General features: G+C 38.3%; 1 protein-coding gene across 1 annotated transcript in view; it reads right to left on the bottom strand.

Moving 5' to 3' along the window:
- TBC1D32 (TBC1 domain family member 32) overlaps window positions 1-11,679 on the bottom strand; it is a 246,584-nt gene that overhangs the window by 110,577 nt on the left and 124,328 nt on the right. The gene's annotated exons all lie outside the window — the stretch shown is intronic.

Genomic DNA, 11,679 nt, shown 5'->3' with positions numbered 1-11,679 from the left:
CACACACACACACACACACACACACACACACACACACGCACGCACACACGCACGTCCACTCTCTCTACCCCCACACCTACCCACCCACTCTCCTGCCCTTCACACCACTCTCCTCTTCCTCCAATTTTCCCCCCTCCCCTCCAATTCATTTCTGGAAACGAAAATCAGTGACTCCTTCAGGTGAAATGTTTACTTGAACTATCTGAAGGAATAAAATAATCCGGGAAATTAGGTACTAACCCCTTCTCTTGTTTTGGAATGCATTTCGAATATGTGAATTCCTAGGAGTTTGTTTACTTAAAACTGGAATCAAATCTCACCAGAAAAATAACTCTCTGCTTTTAGTGTCTATAAACTTTCTATGCTGCTTTAAGAATATTATCATATCATTAGTGTGAGGAGGCAGACACTTGTCTACGGGAGTGCTTCTGTGAAGCTTTGAGAGAACCGTAATAAAGTATACTATAAACTTAGGTTAAGAGCATGCTATAACCCAATAAATACGTAATCGGCTTGTGGACTATAGCACAGCCATTTTAGTTTTCTGCTTTAAAACATAACCTGTAGCTGTTTAAAGTTTCAGTTATGGGAAAAACTGCAAAGCTCCAGTTCAAGCTTCAACCCCTTCCCTTGACCCACTTTCCCCTTAGCAACAACCAATCAGGTGCCAGGGGAAAATCACCTAAAGTTTCCAAATGTCTCTGCAACTTCCCCAGCTAGTGGGCCAAGGTCAGCCCGAGTCAAGCTAGCCAATCCTCCACGACTGAGCTCACCACCAGAGGTTACTACCCAATTAAATGGTAACAAGACTGGAAAGTCCCCCCAAACTCCTCCTCCCTTTGTGTAAAAACATAAAAGGTGTCTGCTTAAGGAAGTCAGGGCCTCTGGGTGTACTCCGCTGTGTCAGTTGTCGACAGAGGTCCAGGCTCAAGCTTGCAAATAAAGACCCTCTTGAACTTTCATCGGAATTGGCTCTTAGTGGTCTCTCAGATTGAACATTCGGCCACTACAGATTAGTATTAGTTGTCTGTCAATTCTACTTGAAGGAATTTCAAACTTGCTCCTGGTTTATCTCATGCCTACAGTCACAAGCCCCCTAATCTTTGTCTAGTCATTTCTCCTCGTTTTAGTTCAATGAATTAGGGAAGAAATATGTTTTATATTGGCTGGGCTCGGTGGCTCAGCCTGTAATCCCAGCACTTTGGGATGCCAAGGTGCGTGAAGTGCCTGAGCCCACGGGTTTGAGACCCGCTGGGGCAACTTGGCAAGACCTCATCTCTACAATACATCAAAAATTAGCCAGGTGTGGTAGTGCATGCCTGTAGTTCTGGCTACTTGGAAGGCTGAGACGGAAGGATCGCCGGAACCTAGTAGGTCGAGGCTGCAGTGGCTGGGACTGTGCCGCTGCACTCCAGTCTGGGTGACAGTGAGACTCCAACTCAAAAAAAAAAAAAAAAAAAGAAAGAAATACATTTTATTTCTACTAATAATCTAAATAATTCCATATATGTATCACCATAAATTCCAAAAATTATACTTTTACAAACACCAGTAGTATATATACATACATACACACATATACTTAGTCAAACACATGTACATTTGTATTTGGTTAACTATTTGTATATGTGTATTTATTTATATGCGGATGCATGTTATATATATGTGCACACATGCATGGTTATCTTACTTAACCAACAATTTCATTTCCCCAATAACTAAGTAACTGAGATGTAAGGCCCAATTTCCTGCCCGCCTGCATCAAAATCAAGAAAGGAACATGAATTACACACTCACTAACCATACTCCCAATTCTAAAGCTTAAAGTTTTCAATTCATATATATCCATATCCGGAGAAGAGGAACGTGAAACTTTGCCAAAAAACTTCCAAATGAGCCGCAAAGAATGAGCAGACACTGTGGGGAGCTTGCTCACATGCTCTAAGCATCAAATTCAGACCCAAGTTTTGAAAACATTCTGGAGTTGTAGGTTAGTATGAGCTTTTGTAAATACACACAGAGTATGGTTTGGGGACATATAAAGTTTGCTGGGCTTGCATGGTATGGAGACTCAAATATCCAGTGAAATTTGCAAATATGGTCTTGGAAAATCTTAGGGCTGGACATACTGGGTGAGTCAACAAAGATATAATTCTAGGAGACAATTCCTATTGAAAAGTAGTTAGAGAAGAAAATCAGTCAAAACGAATGACACAAGGGAATCCGAAAAACCTTTTAAAAACAGTTAGACATGCTGCCAAAAATATTGTATCTAAGAAAGTGTGCCACTTAGTAGGGATTCAATAAACATTTTCTGAATGAATGAACATGAAGGGAATGAATTTCATTAAGTAGACAGAATATAGAACGCCAAAGAGAGGTCAAGTAAAATGAGTCAAAAAGGAGGGTCTATAGGAAAACTATAAGGTTTGGAAATAAGCCCATCCTTTGACTTAGCAAACGTACTTCTAAGGATTTGTTGTGGAACAATAATTACAATTACCCTATAGGGGTATATAATAAATTTCAAAATAAGCTTAATGTATAAAAACAGAAAAGTGGAATTCAATTATATGCCGGAACATTCTTCAGTCATTTAGAATTATGGCACAGATGAATATGTTAAGTATGAAAGGATAATTTCAACTACTTGAGCAACAGAAGCAGATTCAAAACAACATTCCTATTTTTCAAAAAATCATTTGCAGCTGAAGGTACAAAATAAAAAATGGGCACAGAGGTTAATGGTGGTTCCCAGGAAGACCTAGGATCATGACTGCTGTTTTCTACTTTTGTTTGTAGCATTCCCTAATGTAAACAAGAATTATTTAACTGAACAAGAATTTTGAATTCGTTACTGATGTCTTCCATTAGTAAGAAATCATTTGATTATTTTTATTATTTGTGAAGACAATAAATTCTAGATGTGTATATTTATGTGTGTGTATATATGTATGTAAGCATAAAACCCAAAATGTGGATGGTTTTGTAGTCAGATTCTATTATAATTTCTGATATTAAAAAAAGATTGCAAGAGGAAATTTTATGACTGTTTCTTACTAATAATGCTAATCAAATTTAAGACTAGTTAACAACTGGGTCACTGGGAATAAATAATTTGGTAATTTATTGTGCTGGAACATTACCATTTAGCTATGTTTGGCACATATTAAAATAACAAAACTCTTTTTAATTAAACCAATTTTTTAAACAAATATAAATACTTTACTCTTCCTCGAAAAGTCATCTTAGAGGTCAGGCTTTTACAAAGAAGCTAATTGTGCATAAAACTGCTCATTGCACTGTATATAAAATGTACAAGTTGGTGGTAAATGTAAATGATAGCATATAGTAAGCAATTAACTTAAAGTCTGTTCTGTGAGTATAGACTCCCAAATTTTGTTTCGAAGAAAATTAACAATAAATGGGCCACATTAGAGTTTCAGATGACGCAAAAAGGAATAGGTTTTAAGAAACTATATTAACATTTCTAAGCCATAATATTAAGCCATATTAAATTTGAATATATATTGAACTAAAAGTTAACATATAATTTAAGTTGTTGTTTAAGCTGTTAAAAACAAGCAATTTTATCATTTAACATCACTCAAAGTTAAAAAAAAAAAAAGGCATTCTATATTCTGCAACTAAAATTTAAAACAGTGTGGAACAGTTTGATATAAAGAAAACTACTAACATTGAATGATGATATAACTATTTCCCCATGAAACACACAGATTTTATATTGAAATAAAATGTCCTAGAAAGAGTAAAACATTCCTTCTACCTATGAAAGATGGGAAGAAAAAAAAAAACAAAGAACCTTAAGTTGCTAAGCCTCAGGCAGGATCAAAAGTTTCCAGGCAACTGTTTCAACCAAACAATAGATTTAACAATCGACAAGTGTTAACTAAATAACCAAAAAAGTTCTTGGCAATGTGGTAGATATAAAGGTAGAAGAATATGATACCCCTTGAAAGTTGAAATTTTAGTCAGAAGAGAGAAATAAGGTAGGAACGACCACAAAGGCAAGGGACACGTGGACAAAAGATAAGATCAGAATGGGCTGCAAGTAATTAATAGAGCAGGCCTTGAAGGCTGAGCTGAATCTGTTCAGCAGACAAAAGTAAAGACATAGGTATGGAGGCAATAATAAGCATTGTGCTTGAGGGAGATGAGAAGACTAACCTCCTCAGGGCATTAGCTCAGCTAGGAAGGGTGGGAAACAATTTACACAGGAAAAACAATGCTGCATTAGGCATAGCCACACAAAGGTGTCTAACATGATCACCAACCTTAGCAAAAGAAACAAAGCAAGTGGTATCATACTTTCAGACTTTAAACTTTACCATAAGGCTACGATAACCAAAACAGTGTGGTACTGGTACAAGAACAGGCACACAAACCGACGGAACAGAATAGAGATTCCAGAAGCAAAACCTCAATTTCTCAACAAACTCATCTTCGACAAACCTTTCACCGACAACCACTAAGGAAAAGAGAACCTATTCAGTAAATGGTACTGGGAAATTGGCTGACCAAAAGCAAGTTTGAAAAAGATGGTGCAGCCAACAGACACATGAAAAAGGACCCCTAGCTATCATCATACACCAAAATCACCTCTAAATGGATCAAAGACCTAAACGTAAAACCGCAAACTGTAAGAATCTTAGAAAATGCAGAAGACAGCCTTACAGATATCAGAGTAGGCAACCAATTCCTGATCAAAACCCCAGGTGTCCATGCCATAAGAGATAAGACAGACAAGCGGGACTTCATCAAAATGAAAAGCTTCTGCAAAGCAAAAGAAACCATCAAGAGAGCGGGGAGAAAGCCCACAGAAGGGGAAAAATATATGCCAACTATGTCTGACAAAGGCCTAACATCCAGGATCTACATGGAACTCAAATGTGCCAAAAAGAAAAAAACTAACAGTCACATTAAAAAGTGGGTAAAAGACATGAATAGACACTTCTCAAAAGAACATATATGGGCAGCCAACAGACACATGACAAAGAGCTCAGCCTCGCTAATCATCAGAGAAATGCAAATCAAAACTCCAATGAGATACCACCTAACCCCAGTAAGAATCATCATCATTAATAAAACAAACAACAAGAGATGCTGGAGAGGATGAGGAGAAAAGGGAACGCTTCTACACCGCTGGCTGGAATGCAAACTAGTTCAGCCTCTATGGAAAACAATGTGGAGATTCCTAAAAGAACAAGAAATTGACCTTCCATAAGACCCAGCAACCCCCTCTGGGAATATACCCGGAGGAATTCAAATCATTCTACAAAACAGATACCTAGTACACACACAGTTACTGCAGCACTATTCACAATAGCAAAAACATGGAGCCTAATTGTGCTGCCCATCGAAATTGGGCTGGATAAAATAAAATAAAATATACACGATGGAATACTATAAGCCATCAAGAAGGACAAGCATAAGGACTTCACAGCAACTTGGATGAATTGACAGTCTATAATATTCAGTGATCTATCACAGAAACAAAGAACAGGGTACCACATATTCTCACTCATAAGCGAACCCTGAACATTTACCGTAATGCTATAAGAAAGAAAGGATTGGCAGTAGCAGGATGCTGCCAGGGTCGGGGGACACAACGTCAGTCAGGGCACCTGATCTCAAAGCAGGCAAAGTGAGGACCAAAGGGAGGCCAAACTTCACCTGTACGATGTCCACTAGCATACCTCATCCTGACCTATACCCCGCATCTTTCAAATAAAATTTAAACAAACAAAATAAATAAATGAGAAGAGAGGGGTGAGGGCTCTAAAAGAACGTGTTTCTTTGCTGCATTCTTTCCCTGCTCTTACCCACGATCACCATTCCTCAAGAGGCAACGGGGCTAAGGAGAACAAGCACCACATCAGACGCACTCATCCGACGCCTGCCCCCAGCACCTCATCCAAGGCATAGCTCGAAGTCAGCATTCAGTAAACACTGGCTGAGGAAATACGGAAGAGTAACTCTAACAACGATAAATCTTACTCTGTAGTCATACACAAAAGACACTTCGTATCTCAGGTCGCTACACTCAGAAATGCAAACTAGCCGAATCTCCTGACTGGACAGAGAAGATGAGGTCTGTGACTCACAAAGGCAGGTTAGGAAATGGACAAAGGAACCACCTTGTAAAAAAGGTGAGGACAGGGACGTGGGAAGCCAATGAGAGCGTGAACGTCTTCATCTTGGATCGTAGAGGCAATCGGTACTGCATGAAAGCAAAAGGTCATGCTCACACCTCTCAAAGTGGTTTGTATAATCTTTTCTCTTAACCTTATAGAAATCTCTTGGAAAATAATAACCCCTGGCATGAAAATACAGTTATTTGAAATTCAGCAATTTTTTCCATCTCTCTAGAATTTCTTTTCCTTTTCTATGAAATCCAGTTGGAATTTAAAGTGGCAACTATATTGTGATTCTATTTTTATAAAAGCATTTATTTCTACATATCTATCATTCTATCTATATACATACAGCAAGATATCAAGAACCAGCTTTCCTCAATGTTAATAATAATAATACTTTCAGAATTAGAAGGAATTTAACTTAATTTATTATATGTAGTTTCCTGCACTGGCTAATTAACTTATAATAAAAATAAATTATTGTTTAAAAAATAAAGAAAAAAGTTAAGATAGCTTTCAAGATTAAGCAAATGAAGAGATGGCTGAGTCACTCAATGAGATAAAAATGAAAGATCCATTTTGTCTGTTTTTGTAGGTTTTGGGAGCTCAAATTCAGACATGTTAAGCTTATAATGCCTGAGAAATGTATGAATTGAGACGTCAGGAGGGAGGTGTATATACGAGTCTGGCAGCTCAAAAAGAGACTGAAATGGGGACAGTCATTGGCATGCAGATGATATTTAAAGGCAAAGGTGTAAGGGAACAAACTGAGCGCAGGGTGTACAGAAAGCCCAGTACCAAATCCTGAGTATTCCAGCACTAAGAGGTTGCTAGAGCATGCAAAAAAGGAGAAACTGAAGCCATAAGAGTGTGTGGTTATCAGAGAAGCAAAGGGAAGAGAATTTTTCACACAGGAAAAAACGGTCCATTATACCAAATGCTATGAAAAGATACAGTAAGATTAAAAAAGAGAAGGCTGCACTAGATCCATCCACATGGAAGCTACAAGTGCTCTTGAGATGAGCAGGCTGAATAATTCTGACAGAATTATAAAGTCCATGTCAAATCAAAGTGGGCTGAGGAGTAGACAGAGGATGAAGAGAAGAGGTAAGCAAGTGAGGACAGTTTGTCAATACACGTTTTGCTACGATGAGGAGCAGAGAAACAGGACAGTGGTTACAGGGAGACGTGAGGTCAGGGCATTCCTTTTTGTTTGTGTTTTCACCACGAGACAGGACATATAAAGACACGTCTCCGCCGGGCTCGGTGGCTCAGCCTGTAATCCTGCGCCTTGGGAGGCTGAGGTGAGTGGACTGCCTGAGCCTGAGGGTTCGAGACCCGCCTGGGCAACTTGGTGAGACCTCATCTCTACAATAAATCAAAAATCAGCCGGGCATGGTAGCGCGCGTCTGTAATTCCGGCTACTCGGAAGGCTGAGGCGGAAGGATCACCGGAGCCCAGCAGGTGAGGCTGCGGGGCCGGGAGCGGCCACTGCACTCCAGTATGGGTGACCGAGTGAGACTCCAACTCAACAAACAAACAAACAAAAGACACATCTCCATGTTGCTAGGAATGATCGGGTGGATACGCTGGAAAGGGGAAAAGGTGGCAAGGAAGGAGGCTAATCAAAGTAGCAACCTTCTTGAATATTACTCACCTATACTGTCGTGTCTGTCTGGTGACTAGACTCGTATCTTATGTATTATGATTAACTCTGAATATAAATGGTTTCAATGCCCCACAAAAAGATACAGACTGGCAGAATGGATTTAAAAACAAAAACAAAAACACAACCCAAATATCTGCTGCTTACAAAAAGACCCACTTAATTCACAAAGTCTCCTATAGACAAGGTAAAGGGGATAAGAAAAATATTCCATGCACATAGAAACCAAAAATAAGCAGGAGTAGCTGATTTAATATCAGATCAAACAGACCTTAAAATTCTACTAGACCTAAAAAACAGATCTAGACAGCAATACAATAAAAGTAGAAAATCTCAATACTCCACTGGCATGAGGGCAAAAATTCAACAAAGAAACACTGGAGTTAAATAGGGCGCTAGAGAAAATAAAACTAGCAGAGGTCTACAGAACATTTCAGTACAGAACTATAGAATATATATCTTTCTCATCACCACATGGAATATTCCTCAGCACAGACCACATGACAGGCCACAAATCAAGTCTCAGTAAGTCCAAAAAAACAAAATCATATCAAGCACCACCTCAGATAACAGTGAAATAAAACTAGAAATTTACCCCGAGAAGAACTCATGAAACCAAACAAAGATATGGCAACTCGCTCCTGAATGATCCTTAGGACAACAATGGAATTAAGATGGAAATTTAAAAATTCATTAAAACAAATGACAACAATGAAACAAGTTACCAAAACCTCCAGGACACAGTCAAAGTTGTGTTAAAAGGCAAGTTTACAACACTATACGCTTACATTAATAAAACTGAAAGACCACATATCAACAAACTAAAATCACACCTTAAGAAACCAGAAAAACACAAACCAAACTCAAAGCTAGCAAAAGAAATAACAAAAATCAGAGCACAACTAAGTTAAAGTGAAATTTTTTTTAAATACAAAGGATCAATGAAACAAAAAGTTGGTTCTTTGAAAAGATAAACAAAATTGATAGCCCACTAGCTAGATTAGTTCAGAAATGAAGAGAGAAGACTCAAATTATCTCAATCAGAAGTGAAAAGGGAACACCCCTGTGAAAACAATCTAGAGGAAATGAATAAATTATTGGGAACATACAACCCCTTCAACCTTGAATAAAAAAAAAAATGAAAACCTGAACAAAGCAATAACAAGTAGTGAGATTTAAACGCTAATCAGAAATCCCCCAACAAAAAAAAATCCCATGATCTGAGGGACCCCCAGCTGAATTCCACCAGACCTTTAAAGAAGAACTGGTACCAATTTTACCAAAGTTATTCCACAAGATTGAAGACGAGGAATTCCCCCCTAACTTATTGTGAGGCCAGCATCACTTTGATATGAAAGTCAGAAAAAGACACACACACACACACACACACACACACACACACACACACAAACTGCAGATCAATATCCCCTATGAACATAGAAGCAAAAATCCTTAACAAAATATTGGAAAACCAAATTCAATAGCACATAAAACAATAGTAATACTCCACAACAAACAAGTTTTATCCAGGGATGCAAGAATGGCTCAACATACACAAGTCAATAAACATGATCCAATACATAAACAGAACCAAAACCAAAAATCATACGCTCATTTCAAGAGCTTTAGAAAAAAGTATGATAAAATCCGGTATCATCATGATTCAAAACCTCAGCAAAACAGGCCACAGACAGAACATTCCTAAAAATAATAAGAGCCGTATATGTGACCAACTTACTGGCAATGTCACCCTGAAAACTTTTAGAGAAGGTGAACACATTCCCCTTCAGAACTGGAGCAAGGCAAGGATGCTACGTTCACCGCTCCTGTTCAACAAACTACTGGAAACCCCAGTCAGAGCAAGCAGGTAAGAAAAAGAAACAAGGCCTACCGAAACTGGAAAAGAAGAGATAAAACTCTCTCTTCATGAAATGACATGACCTTATACCTGAAGTCTCCTAAAGACTCCTCCAAAAGACTCCTGGACTTGATAAATGAATTTGGTAAAGTTTCCGGATACAAAATTAACACACACAAATCAGCAGCACTGCTGTTCACCAATAGCGACCAAGAACTCAATTCAAGACCCTAATCTGAGAACTCAGATCAAGAACTTAATTCCATTACTATAGCAGCCAAAGTTAAAATATCTATGGGTATATTTTACCAAGGAGGTGAAAGAGCTCTACAAGGAGAACTACAAAACTCTGATGAAATAAATTACAGAGGACACATGCAAATGGACAAAGATCCCATACTCATGTATTAGAAGAATCAACATTATTTAAATGACCATATTACCCCAAATAATCTACAGATTCAATGTAATCCCTATCAAACTATCAACATCATTTTTCACAGAAGTAGAAAAAAAATAAAATTCATATGGAACCAAGAAAAAGTCAGAATAGCCAAAGCAATCCTAGGAAAAAAGAACTAAACTGGAGGCATCACATTACCTGACTTCAAATTATACTACAAGGCTGTATTAACCAAAACAGAATGATACTGGTACAAGAGCAGACACACAGACCAATGGAACATAATAGAGAATCCAGAAATAAACTGAATACCTACAACCAACTGATCTTTGACAATACAGACAGAAACATACATTGGGAAAAGGGTACCCTATTCAACAAATGGTGCTAGGAACATTGGATAGCTACATGCAGAAAATGAAACTTGATCCCTACCTCTCCTCACATACAAAAATTAACTCAAGATAAGATTAAAGATTTAAATGCCCGACCTGAACCCATAAAATCCTAGAAGAAAACCTAGAAAAAAAATCTTAAGGACATTAGCCTAGGCAAAGAACTTATGGCTAAAACCCCGAAAGGAGATGCAACTAAAACAAAAATAAATAAGTGGGACTTAATTAAACTAAAAGCTTCTGCACAGCAAAAGAAATAACAGAACAAACAGGCAACCTATAAAATGGAGAAGATATTTGCAATCTATACATCTGACAAAGGACTGATATTCAGCATCTACAAAGAACTCAAACAAATCAGCACGAGAAAAGCAAATAAACCCATTAATAAGTGGGCAAATGACATGAATAGGCATCTCTCAGTAGAAGATATATAAATGGCCAACAAACATATGAACAAATGCTCAATGCCCCTCATAATCAGGAAAATGCAAATCAAAACCACAATGAGATACCACCTTACACAAGTTAGAACAGCCATTATTTTAAAAATCAAAAAACAACAGATATTGGTGCAGATACTGAGGAAAGGGAACACTTATACACTGCGGGTGGGAGTATAAATTAGTACGACCTCTATGAAAAGCAGTATGGAGTATAATCAAAGAACTAAAAGTAGGTCTACCATTTGATCCAGCAACCCCACTACTAGGAATCTACCCTGAGCAACAGAGGTCATTATATAAAAAAGAAACCAGCACTTGCATTGCAGCACAACTCACAACTGCAAACATGTGGAACCAACCTAAATGCCCATCAACCAGCTAGTGGATAAATAAAAATGTGAGATACATATACACACACACACGCACGTGCGCGCGCACACACACACCCCATACCATGACCGTGGAATACTACACAGCCATAAAGAAGAACGAAATCGTGTCCTTTGCAGCAACATGTATGGAGCTGGAGATCATTGTTTTAAGTAAACTGACTCCGAAACAGAAAACCAAATACCACTTGTTCTCACTCATTTGTGGGCGCTAAATGGTTACAAAGATGGAAATAATAGACACTGGGATACCAATAAGGGGGTGGGGGGATGGGATTAGGGCTGAGCAACTACCTATAGGGCACAAAGCTCACTATCTGGGGAATAGGCCACCTGAGACCCAACCCCCACCACTGCATAACAT

The sequence above is a fragment of the Carlito syrichta genome, unplaced genomic scaffold, assembly GCF_000164805.1.
Source record: "Carlito syrichta isolate Samal-C Ts95f unplaced genomic scaffold, Tarsius_syrichta-2.0.1 Scaffold301536, whole genome shotgun sequence".
Taxonomy (NCBI): Eukaryota; Metazoa; Chordata; class Mammalia; order Primates; family Tarsiidae; genus Carlito; species Carlito syrichta.
This window is presented reverse-complemented; position numbering and strand designations above follow the sequence as displayed.